The sequence below is a fragment of the Myotis davidii genome, unplaced genomic scaffold (assembly GCF_000327345.1).
Source record: "Myotis davidii unplaced genomic scaffold, ASM32734v1 scaffold135, whole genome shotgun sequence".
In the NCBI taxonomy this organism is placed as follows: Eukaryota; Metazoa; Chordata; class Mammalia; order Chiroptera; family Vespertilionidae; genus Myotis; species Myotis davidii.
Window position 1 is genome coordinate 8,813,887 of NW_006289813.1, and position 5,697 is coordinate 8,819,583.

Below are 5,697 nucleotides of genomic sequence, written 5' to 3' on the forward strand. Positions count from 1 at the left end.
GACTTGACCGGCTCTGGAGCTCAGAGTCTGAAGCTCCCTCCTGATTGAAAACAACAACCATGCCCTCCGCCGCTAGCCCGCTCCGCGCGCACTCCGCACCTGAGTATTTCACTTCAGCACTGCTCCTCCTCTGAGTCTGGGTATGATATTCTCTTTCCTTCCAGTTGTAGAATTTCCACTCAGCCAGCCTCCCTGTGGTTCTGGATGATGTCCGTTCTGTCTTTTAGGTGTAATTTGAATTGGTTGTTCGAGGCAGCAATCTCTGGCGTTAACCTATGCCACCATCTTAGAAGATAAGTTTCAATGAACAGGCACATCTACTTGGCAAGTTATGTCCACATGTACATATTTTAAAAAAATTATTGAAGATCAAACACCGCTGGAACTCCATTAGCCTGAAGGAAACCCAAGCGAGTAGAGTATATTATATAAAATTAATCCACCTTCCTTAAGCATATTATATTGATCATTTCAAAATGGGAGATAGTCTCTGTGTTAATAAGACTCAGAATCAAGATAACTTGCTGCTTACATGAATATAATACCCAGTAGGCAATCACCATCATACAACCTACCCTGGCCTGGTCTGCACAGTCTCAGGAGATTATGGATTCTGCTAGGCCAGGCACTCACATCTAGGCAAGTTTCCCTGTTACATGGGCATAGAGTTTCTATATTAGGTCTACTGTTGTCACTCATAAGACCTAAAGAAAATCCATATCTTTTTGATATGAGAAAAATTAGTTTTGTTTTACTGTGAATCAAAAAGCCTATTAAAATCAGTTCTCATGTTTCATGTCCTTGTTAATTTTTACCAGGGAGACTTTGAGGACAGGCAACGTCGGGGGACACAGTGCCTCTCCATGTGGACCCAGGACTCAACCTAAAACAACTAGAGCAAGCACTTGGTGAGATGAGGAGGCCCCAGGACTGGGGCTGGCAGTGCACTGGTCCCCGAGGAGCTCGTCTTACAGGGGAACTGGCGAAGTCCAGCTGCAAGGTTCTGAAGCCAAATTCATCTGAATCTAAACCAGCTTGGTTTGGAGTCTCTCCTTAGGAGCCTGGAGTAGCAGCTCCGTCCTGAAGGTGGCTTTCTCGAAGAAACCATTGGATTTTCCTCTCCACGTGGGACTTCCTCTCAACCCATGAGAAGTAACCTGGACAGTGACCTAAATAACTTGTGAGATAAAGAAGGCATGATCGAATCACTGAGCGTGGCTCACAAAGGCATCGATCTCACATGTGACACTTGTGTGTGGAACCACCCGGTTGACTTCTAGGAAGGATGGCACCGCAGTCCCACCTGTGCCACTGGCAGCGATGACAAACCATCTTTGATGGGTGAGTTATTTTTCATGGCGATGGCGTTCTCTAGTGTCTGATTAGAGGAGCGGCTCATTCTTCCTATTTTCAAGTGGAATAGATTTTTGAGGAAGATTTCAGCTCACCTGGGGGTTTGGATCAGAAAAATTCTGTGGCTTATAAAGTCATTTGTTCTTTTGCTGTGATTGTATTCACAGCAGAAGGGTGAGTGAAAGGTCAGCAATAACTCTGCTGTTGCATTTTAGCTGGAAAAAATGTAATATTGATCCATAAGAAAATGGAGAAGCTCAAGTGTGAGAGGCCTCACTTGATCTTCTGCGACCTTTCCCCCGCCATGTTGATTTTACGCTTAAATGTTATGTCTCCTCTTTAAAAGGTTTGTCCTGTTTAGTCTCCTATTTAATTAGTAATTCGTCGTCTTCACTCTCTCTAATGTGGCAACAAGATGTCTCCTTGGTTCCTTGTTGGACCATCGTCCTTGCTTGAAATTTTCTCTGCCACTGAAACTGGCTTGTACAGAATCCCACCAACGGCACCTGACACCTCTGTCTTCTTGCAGATCATTGGAATAAATAGATATTTCAGACTAGAAAGCCCCGTGCAGTGAGGGCCCATGGAGAGGCTGGCCATGTGCGCTGGGGACGCAAGTCTCATGGGAGAGCCCGAGTCGCCTCCTCTATAGGGCAATGAGGCGGGAACAGCTCCTTGATGGGAAGTCGGAGTGTAGGGCTGGCCCGCAGAGACACAGGCCCAATGCCAGCCCTGTTGCAGGGGGTCGGACACTCCCTGAGGGACTCCCGGAACATAGTCCATGCACCCCCAGAGGGTCCTCAGGGTCGAGCCCCCATCACACAGCAGCTTCAGATTATGTTCCTGTTGAAGCCTGAGGATGACCTGCTCCAGTGTCAGGTGGTGACCTGCACTCATCCTTGCTGAGGCCTAGGAGGGGGCAGGAGTAGTGCCATGGAGGGGTTTGAGAGGAGGGTCTGACACCTGAAGGTGGGCAGAGCTCCAGGTGTCAGGGTCTTCTCAGGGCTTCAGGCAAGCTGGTTGGGCCCCCAAAATTCATGTCCACATGGAGCCTATGAATATGACCTTATTTGGAAATGGAGGTTTGTGTGTTTTGTTTTTTAAAAATATATTTTTATTGATTTCAGAGGGGAAAGGAGAGGGGAGAGAGAATAGAATCAGCAATGATGAGAATCATTGATTGGCTGCCTCCTGCACGCCCCTTACTGGGGATCGGGCCAGCAACCCTGGCATGTGCCCTTGACCAGAATTGAACCCGGGACCCTTCAGCCTGCAGGCTGATGCTCTATCCACTGAGCCAGACCAGCTAGGGCTGGAAATGGAGTCTTTGTAGATGTAATCAAGTTGGGGTGAGGCCTTAATGGATTAGGGTGGGCTCTAAAGCCAGTGTGACTACTGGGATGCAGAGAGACAAGAAGCCACGTGAACTCAGAGGCAGAGATTGGAGTGAGGTGGCCACAAACAAGAATCACAGGGAGCACTGGCCACCTGCCTCCTGGCGAGGCCTGGATGAAGTCCTCCCCGAGAGCCTCCTAGAGGAACCAACCCTGCTGGCACCTTGATCTTGGACTTCCGGCCCCCAGAACTGTGAGACCACACACTTCTGTTGTTTTAAGCCCCCTGGTTGGTGAAATCGAATCAGGGCCCAAAGAGCAGAGGAGGCACTGAGGCTGTCTCCATGATAATGAGGGGTGAGGGCAGCTCCCTCTCTCTGGGCCCCTCAAACTCCCCAGTGGCCACATGCACAACACTGCCAGTTCTCCTGGAGGTCATAGGTCACACACAGGAGCTGAGGGTGGTCTGGTCAGTCACCAGGTGACCTCTCATCAAGTGGGCACATGTTCCAGGCTCTGCAGGGCCTACAAGGCCCTGACACCACCTGTTGCCCTGGAGGGTCCCTGTTGCTGTGCAGACCAGGCAAAGCCCCCCACAGCACAGGGTCAGAGTCCTGCACAGGGGTGGCCTGTGGGGGTGGGTGGGGGCTGCTCCCTCTGGGTCTCCTCATCCCTAGGGGAGGCTGAGGTCCCTTGAGTAGGTCGTTTGCCATTCCAGGAAAATCACCCCGTGCTTATCATCCTGCCATACTCAAGGCACCGTGAAGTGAGAAGTACTGATGTGTTGGGCCTGTGTGGGCAGGAGGAGGGCAGGCGGGCCATGGGCTCAGTGGGTGCAGAGGATCACAGACACTGGCCTGAGGCTACTGGAACCCTGACTCCTGTGCGGGCCCCTCCTTGCCCTGGCTCTCAGCTCTCCTTTGTGGGCCCTCTGTGTTCTGTCCCTTCTCAGGGGACAGCAGGGGAGGAAGGACAAAGATAAGGCCTCTTGCAGCGGGTTATCTGGTTGACCCTTGGAGAGGCTGAAACCGGAGTGTTGTCATTCTGAGGGCACAGAGGGGTTGCTGGGCGGGGAGCAGGCAGGGCCTGGAGAAGACAGCCCAGGGGGGCCTGACCCGCTGTCAGCGCCGTCAGCACCACCGAGGCTCCCAGACACCCAGACACGCTGCTGGGCATGCATGAGTGCGCGCATGAATTTGCCTCTGAAAGGAGCTCGGAGCAGTGACGCAGCCCCGAAGCCCCACACAGGGAGCAGCCAGGGCTGGTGCTGGAGGGAGGGTCGCAGGGAACAGGCACAGAGAAGTTGTTGTTGTTGTTGTGGCGTCCCAAATAGTAACAGAGACAGGAGCCACGCTGTGGGGCAGTCCATGCACAGGCTTCTTCCTCGGCTTTGGCCAGATCCAGAGGCTCTCATTTTCCAGGCAAGAATATGGGATGGGCAGATGCGGCTTCTGAATTTAAAAATAAAGATGCGGTTCACTTTCTGCGGGTTATGAATTCATTTGTAAAGAAGCAGGTTCCAGTGCAGGAAAGACTCCAGAGTAATCTCTTTATTCCCCCCACAGTCCCCGTCCCCCGCTTCCCTTCCCCCCAATCCCAGAAGCACCAGTGCTGGTTTCATCTGATGGATGGGGGGAATCAGAAGGCAGGTTCTCCCCACACAGTCATTGCTTTCTGAGTTCCTGTGATTGATTTCACAGTCTCAATGAGAGGACAATTCAGTGCAATGGGACAGCCTTAAACAGTGCTTTTCGAAAGTGACTTCTGTGCAGAATTGCCACATGGTCGTGTTCACACTTACTGTGCATTCAATGTAGTTTGGAAGCACCCTAAAATGCATTGTATTTTATTAAGCAACTACACTTGTGTGGCATAATTAATTCTTAAAAACCACTTAACAATAAAATGACTTAGGTTCCTCATTGGGATTATAACGGGTTTTATATCATTATAAAGGTACCTTGACGATATTTTATAAGGTACGTTTTATTATTCATACCTTACACATGTGTTCCCAAAGTGAAAACAATTGTTCAGGGTCGAGGAGTTGTGATTTACAATCTTTTAAAGAGACGTTTTCTAGATTATAAATTCCATTCTAGCTTAAAAATTTATCAAAATAATAAAAAAATGTAATATCCTTATAGGCAATTTGGGGGGGGGGTGTTTTTAACTAATATAAATCTTTAAATTATGTTCTGTAAACTCCACTAAAAAAAAAAAAAATGACGGAATTCACATTACCAAGAAATGTGTTTGCTATTTGCACGTAAGAACAGTTGTGTCGACCAAGCCCTGGAATAATGTGGGAACATGGCGAAAATCCTTAACCATTGTAGGAACATTGATAAATTTAAAAATAGAAACAGTAGTTTCTGTTATGATGCAGGGGAAGTAAACAGTGAGAAAAGTAAACCCACACACTGACAAGCCAGATGCCCCCCAGTGTGGGCCGACCATGGGCACTCAGAAACGAGCGGATGCATAGTTCAACCCAAGACGCTTTACTTCTGTTCTCTGAAGGCTACGCATGACAATTCAGTGCTGTGTGCCCTTACGGTGGTATTTTGTGTTTGGCCCGTTTCTCTGTGAATCCTTGCTTTTATACAATAGCTCCGTAGAGAAGCAAGACATTAGGGCAGCTGAATGGAAATGTAGGTCTCTGGGCAGTTTCCCTGGCCCCTCCTGGCTGTATCTCTCTAATGAGTCTCTCTTTCTCCTTCTCCCCCAAACAGGGTGGCTTTTGCGTTTCTACTTATGGAAGCAGTAAGATGGCCATGTCTTTTCCAGGGGGATTCAGAGCTCATGAGATTTGATTGGCAGCTGTAGGTGCAGAGCACCGATGTCCATGTCTCGTGCTGGAGCACACGCAAAGCTGTGGCCAGAACCCTGGAAGGTGCTGAACCAGTGACCTACACGCCTTCATCCACTGTGTGCTCCCATCATTGCCCAGGTGCTGAGCCAGTTCTAAACATGTTCTGGAAACTCAGAGAACAAATAATCCACAGGA